We start from the raw sequence: 14100 nt of genomic DNA on the forward strand, positions 1-14100 counted from the left end.
ATAGCCTAAGACTTCTTAAACCTCATCCTTGCAGAGTATGGACAAGTATATTTAAAATTATGAAGTAATAATATACAAAGAAAAGATAGGTAGGTACATAAAACAAAAGTGAGGTATGTGAGGACGAACAAAAATCATGTACACTTTGTTAAGCAATCCCAGGAATCAAGAATGTTTCGATTCCACATGTCATTCAGATAGTTGTCATTTCCACTATTGTAATCTGTATTATAATAAATTGATGATTTGCATAATTTTATTTAATTGATAAAGTTGGTATTATCCTTACTTGGTGATACAGGTTTTAGTAAATATAGTAAATTATTTTATGATGTTTATTTATAATTCTTATTAGGAAGACCCACGAACTATCAGAGACAGAAACAAAATAAACCTGAAGACTGTGGTAGGCTGAATAATGGCCCTCAAAAATGTCCACATCCTCATCCTGCAACCTTGCGAACATGTTACCTTGCATGGAAAAAGGAACTTTGCAGATGTGATTAAGTTAAGGATCTCAAAATTGAGAGATTATACTGGATTTTTCAGGTGGCCCAATGTAACCAGAGGAGTTGTGAAAAGAGAGTCAGGGCGTAGAAGCCAGAGTCCAGGCCATGCAAGGATAGAAACAGAGGTAGAGAAGATGATGTGATGTGGGACAAGGATCCAAGGAATGTGGACAGCCTCTAGAAACTGGAAATGGTAAGGAATTGACTATTCTCTAGAGTCTCCAGAAGGAATGCAATCCTGCCAGCACCCTAAATTTTGGTGATACTGATTTTGGCTTCTGATCTATGGGAGTATATGATAATAAATTTGTGTTGATTTAAACCATAATAGTTAATGATATTTTCAAGCAACAGCAATAGAAAACTAAAACAAAGACTATAAAAAGCCAACAAAACACAATGAATCTCCAAAACCTGTGTTAATGTGTAATGAATGATATCATCCCCCAAAATAATCAATGTGAATATAAGAGCTAGTAGATTTTATATAATTTTAAAGACTCCATGTCTTTGTTATTAGGGAAATACCTAAACTAAACAACTATTTTTTTTTTTCCTCAGAGGGTTAGCATTAACTTAATTCAATCAACAAAAATATATAAGGGACTTTTTTTAAAATAAAGAACTTCTTGTGACAAATGCATAATCTCTTGAATCACCAAAGAGGATAAAATCATGGAAGAGTACATTTTTCTGCCTTAAAGCAGCTTGCAGTTCAGAAGGGAGAGCTGCAAAATTCATGCAAAATAGGAAATGACACATGAGATTCGTATTTACTTATTTACTTATTTTTAAAGATTTCATTTATTTATTCATGAGAAACACAGAGAGAGCAGCAGAGACATAGGCAGAGGGAGAAAGCAGGCTGCATGCGGGGAGCCTGCTGTGGGACTCGATCCCAGAACCCTGGGATCACTCCCTGAGCCAAAGGCAGGCACGCACTCAACCACTGAACCACCCAGGCACCCAAAGATTTGTGTTTAAATAAAATGCTGAGAGTTTAATGGATGAGAATCTCATTGACTGAGAAAGGGTTTAGCATGATGGTTGTTAGGTGGTACAGTAGGAAAGGAGCAGGTAAAGACAGGAAGGATGCTGAAAATCAGATCAGAGGTAGCTAAAGAGCGGTAAGGAGTGAGGAAGTGGTGACATATATATATATAGTCTCATATATATAGTTTCAATTCGTTTTATTGAATATTTGGGAAAACCTTTACTCTAGAATTTCATGCATCTTGCAAACATGCTGCAGTCACTCCCAGTCATGAAGCCTCTGTCTCTTTCTCCCCTCAGCACGTCCGTCATGACCTTACATTTCTCTTCTGATCGTGAGCAGCCCTTTAGAGAGAATAGTCAACAATGAGTGCCACCAATTTCTTTCTTTTCACTTTCCCTGAGGCTCACTGTAAATCTGGTTTTAGCTCCAGGCATCACTCTGAAACTGCCCTAGCCGAAGATCATTCCACAGGTAATGAACACTCTCATGGCCTCCATTTATTGGACTTAAATCAGGAGTTAAACCCTAATCCTCTCTCCTCCTTCTGGCCCTTCCAGGTCTCTTCCTACTTTCTTAGTTTCGTTCTTTGGCTCAGAGTTCTGTACTGGACCCACTGCTTATTCCATTACCTCGGATGATCTCAAAGCCCACCATGTGACAAGTATGTGGGTTCATTGTCCTTACCTTCTCATAGTTCCTTCTTGTAGGTTCTTTGCATTCATTTCTTGGCTTCTGTGTTGCTTTGCTCCTTATGGGTTGTCATTTACACTTTTCTTCAGAAGACTTTCCTAAGGCTATTGAAATCTTTTTGGCCTATTGTACAGAGATCCAAAAGTACCTGATGATGTATGTAACCCTGGGGTAGCCCATAGCCAAGACTGACTGATCTAGAAGTAAGATCATCTGGCTTTCTTGATTTTGGGTGAGACAAATGCTGAGGTATCATTTAAGCTTCAAATCTCCCCCATGGGACACAGGTCAGTACTTTGCCTAAAACTGTACCCTCATTTGGTTACTTCCCTTTCCCCAGCCTGCTTCTCCTTCTCCCATACGGATTTCCCCTCAGAGCACTTTCTCAATAAATATGAATTGCATATGAATCTTCATCTGTTTCTGAGGGATTTTCTCTAAGACCTTTCACACACTATTGATTAAGTCACACTATGTCATGTTAACTCTTAAGAAATGTCTTTAGTCCAGACCGCCTCGCTGAAGAAGCTGTGGATTAGGGATCCAAGTATCTAGGCGATATCTCCACCTGGGCATATTTCACAATGATGACACTACCTGCCAGTACCACAAAAGGATCTTTTTTAGATCCTCACAGTGAGAACCCAGTGGGGTTCATGGAGGTAAAGGCTAAGAAATTATACGGGTTTCTTAAAAGACTGTAGATTGTAGATTCCAGGAGTTTCTCCCTCTCGTGCTAGTTCATATTCAGCCTCTAACAATTTGTCAAAATTACAATATAAGTATCCCTATCTGTGGCTCCTACAACTTCTGCTTCAGGTAAGCACAATGTAGCTGTTGTGTCTTTCTGGATGAATTTCTCTCTAAAATTCCAAGTGGTGATTTGCCCTGTGTAGGAGCCAAAGGCAGGCTGCCCCAAGATGAGCTGCTTTGGAATGTTGACTATTTTAAATAAAAGTTACTTGAGAGCTTAGGCAAGAAGGACACTCAGACTCCCCTCTGTCCTCCTGCAAGTGGGAAATAAAGCTCCCATGTGAATGGCAAGCTCTCTGTGCCAGGAAGTAAAGACACATCCTCATCACCAGAGATTGCAAGTTTAGAGTCCAGAAGGCTGTATAAATGGCCTGTGTTACGTTTTGCTAATTTACTACCCCAGCTCAAATTCTTTGTTCCATCAATTCCTCAGAGATTTATTGTCTCTTTGTCTAAAAAAGTATAAAATCTGCCTGCCTTGTCATTTCTCTGGGTCTCAATTTTAAAATTGGGCTTCTGTGCACATGTAAGAAAATGGTTTTTTTCTCTCCTGTTAATCTGTTTCATGTAAATTCCATTTTAGTCCAGCTGGAAGACCTCAGGGGCAGAAAATAATTTTTCCTTACCTTCACCTGCAACCTTGGTTCTCTGATAGGTCCCAGTTCTACCCAATTCGTTCAGCTTTTTCTTAGAATAAGGATAGGAAGGAAGGTTTCCAAGCTCCTTACACATTGGAATTGAAACAAGAAGTCCTTTACCTGACTTTTTAAACTTTAAGACATCAATTTGCAATTTTAAATGAGGTAGTAAAAACTGTTTCTACTAAGACGGTAATGTTTCTGAGTAAAGAGTCTAAATAGAATGACAATGAAAGTCTAGGGCAGATCTGGGAATGAATGTTCAGGAAAGAAGCAATGGCATATGCAAAGACTGCGAGGCAAGGAGGCCAGTGTGGCCAGAGCAGAGTGAATGGACCACGGTAGGACATGGTAGATTGACCCAGAGAAGCGATGAGAAGAGTATTGGCCCCTTAGGCAATTGTTAAGATTTTTGGCTTACACTCTATGAGAAATGGAGTCTCTGGAAGGTTTTCAACCAAGTGATGGCATGGTCTGATGGGTTCTAAAAGTACTCTGGCTCCTGCAGTGATTAGATTAGATGGGAGCAAGTGAGAAGTGGGGAGACCAGCTGGGGTATACCTGCAGTACTCGTTGGGTGGGGTAATAATTTGGACCACATGGAAGTGGTTGTCATAGTGAGAACTCCTCACATTCTGGACATGAGATTAAGGTCAATAAGATTTGCTGGACCGGGCTAGACTACGACCGGAAGCTTAGAGTAAGGCAGGATTCCATATATGTTTTCTTTGAGTAACTGAAAGAATTGATTTACCCTGATGACAAGATGGCTTTCTAAATGATATATCTGACGACATCTCACCAACGATTGAAGTCTTTGACCACCTCTCCACTGTGTTCAGGCCAGCTTCTTCAACAGGGCCCTCAGGTGCTCTCCTGCCCACCAGGCCTTGGCATTTGGTGTCTGTGTAATGCTCCAGCCCCATGCCCATAACTCCTTGAGACGTTTGTATCATTCATGCCGAAGTGTTTGAGATTCTACTGAAATGCCATGCTGTCTCGGGTTTCAGCATACTTATACCATCATTTCTTTGATTCAGAATCCCTTTTTTTCCCGTTCCTTTCAGATAGCTTATTCCCGCTGATACTTAAAAATTCAGTTCAAATATTACATCCTCTGTAAACCATAAATCAGACTCTTAAGTATAGAGAACAAACTGAGGGTTGCTGGAGGGAAGGGGGTATGGGCTAGATGGGGGTGGGATGGGGATTAAGGAGGGCATTTGCTGTGATGAGCACTGGGAGTTGGATGGAAGTGCTGAATCACTAAATTCTATGCCCGAAACTAGTATTACACTCAATGTTAACTAACTGGGATTTAAATACAAATCTGAAACAAAGAAAGCAAGAAAATTACACCCTCAAACCATTCCTCTGTGTTTACCTGTCCCAAGTCTGGGAAAGCTGCCTGTGTCACTGAGGCTCTGTGATGGTCTGTGATTCTGTGCTATTTCATTTATGAGTGTCTGGCTACATGGTGGCTCCCCACATGACCATCTTTGGGGTTTAGGTGAGCAGAGACCCTATAATATCCACCTATCTGTGGTCACAGCCACTCCCAGTCTATGTGCCCAATCTGCATTAGTGGGCTACAAACTGATACTGTTTATTTTTTGGTTTTCGTAATTTTGTTCTGTTTTAAATTTTGGAGTCTAGAGAGCTCAGTAAGTTTTGGAAAGTGCTTGCAGCATGTAAAGGAAAATTTTTTCCCGTATTCCATGGGGAAAAATAAAGGTCAATAAATCACTACTCGCACTGGCCGCACGTGTCGCTTAACAATAGAGAGTCACTTTGAGCTTGAAGAAAGAGAAACTCACACGTGTGTAGTCTTTATAACAACTGAAATCTTAAGAAACATTTTTAGTAGATAAAAATCGGTAGGCACATGTTATACCACATTTTTAGTTGTTTTTTTCCTTAAATGTTAATGGGGCATTTTATTTTGGACAATTTAATTCACTGGTATTGCTCTTACACTCATAGTTGAAGATAAATAACCATAACCAATCCAGGGTTTCCCTTAGAATTTTACATTCTAATGTTTTTCTTGGATTCAAATAATCTTCTGAAACAATGGAGGATTGTATAGAAAGGCCAAGTCCATGACATATTCGCTGAAAAATAATGTGGATCAGTGACTTGGAGAAAGAACTGCTATTGGCTTCTTTGACAATATTCACTAAAGAGAAAACTATAAGATAAAATTTGTCTGTAAAGACCACAACCTAGAACCAGCAATATCAAAATTATGATTAAGTTTCAAAATAAAAAGTCCAGAAAATGGCTAAATTGGCTAGCGGTTTAGGACAAGACTCGGGTGTTGGAAATAAAATCCAAAGGAAAGACCTACAAATGTGAAAAATAGAGCAATTTTGAAAGAAACTATACCTTAATTAAAAAACATAAACATACTGTATAATAAATGTTAAGGCCAAATATGTTTCATCAGTTTATATCAATAGCTACTCTGTTGTTTCATAAACAAGGTAATTTTTTTCCTTTGTAGTTATAAGACCTCAGAAGAGAATTTCAATATATTGGAATGCAATGTTCTATGTTCAAAATCAATGTGAACTTCAGGGATTCTGATTTTGCAGTGAAATTGTGAGTGTCAGGGATTGAGTTTCTTTTGAGAGGAGAAAATATATCTTTTTTTTTTTTTTTTCCTCATAAGAAAGACTGAGAAAAAGGGAGGGGGACTCTGACATGGAATGTCTTTGAAACCTGAACATTTTGATGTTACCCATACAATTCAGGACATATATTGTTCTATTTTCCAATACTTCCTTTTGAGGAAATGGGGACAAATTTGGAAGATAATCTACAAAGATGTACTCATGAAGCCGATCTTTCGAGCCCTTCTTTTCCTTTAGTGCCCTGGCACCAGTCAATCCTTAGATAGCTCTGGAGCTAAGGGAAGTTGTTGGTTGGGTAGAAAGACATATGTGAGACTTTGTTTGTTCTACACATTCCTTGACTGTGTCCCCTGATGCTGTATACCAAGGCAGACACCTTGCATCCAAGGTAACTGGCGCCGTGACCTGGGTAATTTGGATATACCCAATCCAAAAACATAGAGGTATATCCCTTTTTGCACTTCTAAGGAATTAATAACAGAGCGCATTAGATTTTTTGACAAATGGAGAACTTGCACAAAATTAAATACACGTTTAATGTCTAACAGACAAGTTCAGTGTTTGCATATAAATAGAATCTAGTATATTAACTTGTTTAGAGGATGATCTATAAAATGCGTATACATTTAATGTAATTTATTTTCTTTTGAATTACATAAAGAAAACAAGAGTTTGTTCTTAGTGTAATGTTTAATCAATATAGATTAAGGGCTCCTTTTGATTCTCGTCCTACATGCAGCCCCAGAGCAGAAGTAAGCATTAGCACTTTTTACACACACATAAGAATACATATAAAATATATACTCTGTGCATTTTTTATGATTGACATCACTCAGTACACATTAGTCTTCAACTTGCTTTTTTTCTTCTTCTACATGGTTGAAAAGATCTTTCCATGTCAGAGAATATAGACACAGGTTATGCTTTGTCGCTCAACCACTTAGTAGTATTGTGTGCATTGCATTACCTACAAGTCACTTAAACATTGCTCTGTTGGTGGCTATTTAAATATTTAGGTAAATTTTCTCTTCTTTCCCTTTTTTTTTTCTTTTTCTCCTCTTTTTTCTTCCTCTATTACCACCATGTCTCTCCATAATAGAGCTGTAAGAAAAAAATTTCTAGACTGAAGGATATACACATTTACATTTTCATAGATATTCCTAATTACCCTCCAAAAATCTACATTGAATGATAGCTCCATCAGCGACATATAGGAATGCTAATTCCTCCCACCTTTAAGGCCACTCGGGTGTTATTAAGCACCCAATGGATGAACTATGTACCTCATGTTCTCTACATTTTACTCCGTCCTCATGAATAGTAAAGCTGAGTATCTTTTCATATGTTTATTGGCCATTTGTACTTTCTTGACACTGTATAAATATTAAATAAATGAATGATTAAATTACTGAATGAAGCAATACATTTAGAGTGCTAGAGAAATGAAAGTTAATCACTGCCATCCAGGAAAATGAAAATGTTTCCCTGGCATTATGATTACAATCTTATTATGCCAAACACAGAAATTAAATAGCTCCACTTTATTTTTTATTATGCACAGAGAGATCATATATGATTCCTGGTTAACAACTGGACTACATTTAATATGAGTTTACAAGTCCACTAGGTATCAAAACTCATCCTGGTTGGGTTTATTTTCCTTTTTTGTGTGTGGCATTCTCGATTTAGCACCTTCCTTTAGTGTATTGTACCACGGCTTATTATATTTAGCTATAAATTCGGCTCATGGGTGGGGTGTGTGTGTGTGTGTGTGTGTGTGTGTGTTTATGCATGCTAAATTTATTTTTAATCTGAAAGAATTGTGTGAAAGTTCACATTTGGGGTCTTCCTTTTCCCCTTCATTCCTCAGTTTCCCCATTTCCTTTTCTCCTCTGGAGCATAGTTTCTTTTTCTCATTTCTTCACCTCCCTGGGACATGTGTTCAAAATCATCACTTACCCCAAGGACTTCGAGTATTACCTCTCCCAACAGAACTTTATTCTAACAGTAATCGAAGTCTAAGCCAAATGACAGAAATTCCAAGTGACACAATTGCTGAAATCAGCTAATTAGAGGGGAAGGTAGTGTACTTCTGATCAGCAGAGACAGTCCTGAAGTGAATGTCTGAAACATTACATAGGCTGTTATCCAGTGTTGGATTAATTGAATTTGGCCACTTAATTGCCATGGGCGTGGCTAACGGACTATGTGTGAGGTTCTCTTTATGTGTGAAGTTTTAGTTTAATCCTCATGGTATCCCTGTGCTCCTTTTTTAAGATATAGGAGACTGAGATTTAAGCACATACACAGAAAGGAAAATATGAATGAAATGTGCACCCTTTAGGTAACGTAGAGCTAATTTTCAAAGCTAACCTTTGTGGGTAGTTATGTATAGTATCAGGACCCTGCAGATGGTCAGGAGATCAAGGAAACTTTGTAAACACTCCCAAACATTAGAAGTGTCCCAACTTTGAGAAGACTTCTATAAACGACTGGCATAAAGGCCTTTTCTAAATTATGCAAGCTCTTTCATTTTAGCACATTTATTGAGTTCCTTCAGCATTGCAATAAAAAGGAACAAATGCATAATATAAAAACCAACAACACACTAAATTGGGAGGATCTTGATCTCGAAGGATCCAGCAGAGAAAAGGAAAGCGCCACAAAGCATGTGGCATTTTTTGATGTCAAATTTCTTCATATAAGGACACTGCTATAAAATGTAAATATCTTCAAAGGATTAACCCTTCCGCATCACGAAAATATGCACATTTTCAAAGGGGGTGAAGCATTTTCTAATCTGAACATCTTTAAAGGGGGGAAATCAATAAATGGCATGAAAAACTTCAAAGCAGGACCTCCTGTCAATGACAGAAGTTCCTCAGCGATGCAGAGGCTTTGAAGGAGGACTCCCAGCGCTGGGAAAGCTTTGAAGTGACTGGAAACAGACATTTATAATTACGGAAAGGTGCAGTGTCCAGCAGGGATCGTACAAAGACACGTCTGAGGTAGGTGCAGACGGAGATTGCGAGGAGGCCGGGACGCTGACCTTGCACCTCCCAACCCAAAAGCCTTTCGGGTCAACTCAATAATCATATGTAAAACGGCAAGTGTGGAGTGAGAACAGTGGTGAGAGGCAAAAAAACCAAATTATTTTAGATCTCACATTTCAAAAAAGAGAAAACCCTTCAGCACCCCCAAAGCGGATCTTAATACATCCCGCCTGTGCTAGGTTCTTGGGTAGCAGCCTGACCTATTAAGCTGTTATCAACACTCAGCTTTCTGCAAACAAGTGTTCCAGGAGTGTGAAAAAGTCTCAGAGTCAGCTTCTTTAGGTCCATTAGTCCTTAAATTTATGCTAGTGAAATCTTTTTGAAGGGAGCTCCTGTATTGGTCAGATGATGGTCTAAAGGAAGAAAAGTGATTAAAACCTCTAACTCGGCTATTGTTTATTCTGAGCCCAAACTATTGCGAACCAATGATTCGGTATCTCATTTTCAGAATTTCACTGAAGACCTTTTGTGTTTTTGTTTTTGGATGCCATAAACACATAGGACTATAGTATACTGAGAATCAAAGACAGCCCAGGCAAAAATCACAGGAGGTCAATTTTAATGCTCTAGGCTCTAAACTAGATTTCTCTTTTGCCTTATTTGGTCTGTCATCCATGGGGCCAGGTGAGTTCATGGTATCCTCTTGCTCTTTGGTGCCTTTCATTATGAAGTCAGCTTTCCCCAAAAGGTCCTTGCATCATCCAATCTATATTGAGTGTAACATTTTCTAGGCTCTGTTCTAGGTACTTGGAATACAGGGCTGTGCACAGATACTCCCTGGTTTTGTGGAGACCGCAGTCCAGAGGCACAGACACTGACCAATATAATCGAACAGGAAAAGGTACATCATACTGTGCTCAGGGCTTTAAGGAGAAGGTATGTAAAAGATCTTGCATGATCCGAAGAATCAGGTAGGCTTCCCAGAGGAACCGAGAGTTGGGCTGAGATCCAAAGATGAGTAGTCATTTACCAGGAGAAGATGGAGGTGAATAGTGCAAGAGGGAAGGATGTCAGGTGGAGGGAGAAGAAAGTACAGAAGCCATGTGATGGGAGGATGAGATGCACTTTTATGCACAAGGCGTGGACTAGTAGGAAGAGCTAGATAATGCCCACATTATTAAGGACTTTGGTCTTAATCCTAAAATCAATCAGAAGCCTTTGAAGGATTTTAAGCATGTATTTGATAGAATCCGATTTGCATATTGAATAGATTATTTTTGCTTGGGTGTGAAGAATAAATTCAGATGGGGGAAGGGGCAAGAGTGTCTGAGAGAAAACTAGTTAGGAGGCCACCAACTAGAGATTGCAGCAAAGCGTGATGACAGCTTTGAACCATAGAATGGTGGCAGGGATGATGATGGAGGCAAATATGAAAACTTGGGAAACATTTTGGGAGATAATTCGATTAAATTTGCTGTTGGAAAAAATAGGTGAGAAAGAGGGAAGATCAGGGATGATATCCATATTTCTGCAGGTTTGGTGGAGCCATTCACTAAGAAAGAAACTCTTAGAAGGGGATTAGATTTGGAGATAGAATAATTAGTTCAATTTGGTTATGTTGAATTTGACACACAGATACTTTTGAGTCATGCCAGAGGGCATGTCAAGTAGCCATTTGTGTATATGAATCTGAAGGAGACATCTTGCCTAGAGGCAAAGACGTTTGACTCACTCATTTCTGATGACAATTAAGGATAAATACAACTGCTTAGGAAGAAGTGATGGAAACGTGAAGATTATTATAGTTCTTCCTGAGGAAGAACTCTCCAGCATTAAAGGCTCAGTAGTTTTCTTTTTTTTTTTTTTAAGACTTATGTATTTGAGAGAGAGAGAACATGCGTGCGAGGCTGCCATGCATAAGTCTGTCAGGTGCATAAGCAGGGAGCAGGGGGAGGAGCGGAGGGAGAGGAAGACAAGCTGATTCCCACTGAATGGGGAGCCTCACTTGGGGTTCAATCTCAGGACCCTGAGATCATGACCTGAGCCAAAATCAAGAACCAGACATGTAATGGACTGAGCCACCAGGTGCCCCAACTCAGTAGTTTTTTGGATAAACTGTGATGGTCTTCCTTTTAGGATTCCCTTTGGCTTCATATTTTAAAAATTAATGTGATAGTCTATCAAAGATAAAACATGACATTTCAATCTATGTTTTAGTTCTTTGAGATGAAGGAAAATATATACAAGCATTTTATTTCATCAACTTTTATAAATATATTTTCATATCTTCTAGAGTTTTATCTGATTAAATTTTCCATTGAAGTTAAAGTAGAAAATGTCAAATATTGCTATCAGCTCTTAATTATCACAAAGAATTGCCATAGCTGTCCATTGTCAGTTGCCTTCTTTAGTCTAGACTTCTCCAGTTCATCCTCTCCTCTTTTGCCAAAGTTATTTTTCTAACATTTGAATCTGACCATGTCACTTTCTTGCAAGAAATTCTCCAATGTTTCTTCTTGTCTTTCCAAGGATAAAATCTAGAACTTTTGCCCCTCTCCATGTTCCCTGGCTTACCTATTTAAAGATTTTTTAAAAATTTATTTATGCATGAGAGACATAGAGAGAGAGAGGCAGAGACACAGGCAGAGGGAGAAGCAGGCTCCATGCAGGGAGCCCAATGTGGGACTCGATCCCGGGTCTCCAGGATCCCACCCTGGGCTGAAGGCGGCACTAAACTGCTGAGCCACCAGGGCTGCCCTGGCTTACCTATTTATCATGATTTCTCCCCAGATTCCTTTCCCAATCTCATCTCCTTCTATTACTCTTTTTCTCAGTGTGACTCTCCAGTTACATTCAACTATTTGCATGACCGAAACATAGCATGTGCTAGAATATGCTTATGACTCTTCATGTGTACCTGAGCTGCCCTACGCTTAATGGTTTAATACCCATAATTCAATAAATACTTGACAAGTGACTGTAATGTAGCAGACACTTTTTTGGGAGCTTAGGATTCATGAGTGAACAAAGCAAAGATCCTGATGTTTACACTCTAGTGGGGACAGAGGAAAGTAGAAACGTTTAAAAAGTAGACATAAAAAATAAATTTTATATGTTTTGAGCACCTGCTATGAGTCTGACACTTCTAGACACTACACTATCAATGAAGTAGATAGATGAAACTTCCTCAAATTCTTGCCTTTGTGAAGCTTAGAGAGTGAGGTAGACATTAAGCAAAAGCATAATCAGTAATTACATATTAGAAGGTGGTGTATATACTACAGGACAAAAATAGCATGGCAAGTGGTAGAAGTATATTGTCGGATGTGGACTATAGTTTCGTATATGATTATTGAGGTGACACTTGAACCAAGACCTGAAGAAGTTGAGGGAGCTGAGCAGCAGGGCATCTAGAGAAAGAAGGTTCTATCCAGAATTTCATGCTGTGCCCGACACTCTCTGAAGAGCACTCCTGATGTGTTTGAGATGTTTCATCAAGTTGTCCAACGTGACCAGAATAAAGTGAGCAAAAGGTAGAGGAGTAGGAAATATGGTGAAGAGAGTAAGAAGCAAGTTGTATGGGTCTCTGTAGGCCATGCAAGGACTTTGGGTTTTACTCTGCATAGATGTTGAATCATTGTGGGATTTTGATCAGAGAAATTATCTGACTCACGTTTCAAAAGGATTATTCTGGTTGCCGTGTTGAAGAGGTATTGGCTGAAAGGAAACAAATAGAATTCTTCTAAAATGCTGTTAGAGTTCTAGCTGTTTCTTATCAGCCAATACTTGGTATTTTTTTTTTATTTTGGCCAATTTCTAATGGGTATATGGAGGTATCACTTTGTAGTTGTATTTGTGCATCACTGATGGCTAAGAAAGTTGAGTACTTTTTCTTACATATATTTATTTATTTATTTAAAAATATTATTTATTTATTTATTCATGAGAGACAAAGAGAGAGAGGCTGAGACATAGGCAAAGGGAGAAACAGATTCCCTGTGGGAAGCCCAATACAGACTCGATCCCAGGACCCCGGGATCATAACCTGAGCCAAAGGCAGACGCTCAACCACTGACCCATCCAGGTGCCCCATTTTCATCTATTTATTATACAACTGGACATGAGCTTTTCTGAGATGCCTGTAAAAGTCTCTTTTCCATTTTTCTAAAAGGTTGCCTCCTTTTTTGCATATTGATTTGAGGGAGTTCCTTTTTAAAATTATATTTATTTACTTATTTATTTTAGAGACAGAGAGAACGTGAGTGGGAGGGAGAGAGAGAGAGAGAGAATCTGAAGCAGATTCTGTGCTCTGTGCTGAGCACAGAGTCCAACATGGGGCTTAATCCCACGACTGGGAGATCATGAAGGGACCCAAAACCAAGAGTCAAACACTCAACCAACTTGAGCCCCTAGGTGCCCCAATTTGAGGGAGTTCTTACACTCTATTTTTCGTTAACTCTCTTGATACAAGACTTTTGCCAGCTTTATGTGTTGCAAGCATCTTCTTCTATGTAGCTTGCTTTTCCATTCTCTTAATAGTGTTTTGATGAAAGAAGTTCTTAATTTTAATGCAGTAATTTTTTTCTCTTATAGTCAGAATTCTTTGATTCTTGAGATCTTTGCCTTACACCAAATTCATAGAAATGTTTTCCTGATTTTATCTCAAAGCTTATTATCTTTTATGATTACATTTTATGATTCATTCAAAATTGATTTTTATGTGTAGAATAAAGTAAGAGTAAATATTAATTCTTTTTCCTACGTGTACATTCAATTTACTCAGCACAATTTTTTAAAAAAATTTTTATTTATTTATGACAGTCACACAGAGAGAGAGAGAGAGAGAGAGAGAGAGAGGCAGAGACACAGGCAGAGGGAGAAGCA

This window comes from Canis lupus, chromosome 23, assembly GCF_011100685.1.
Source record: "Canis lupus familiaris isolate Mischka breed German Shepherd chromosome 23, alternate assembly UU_Cfam_GSD_1.0, whole genome shotgun sequence".
In the NCBI taxonomy this organism is placed as follows: Eukaryota; Metazoa; Chordata; class Mammalia; order Carnivora; family Canidae; genus Canis; species Canis lupus.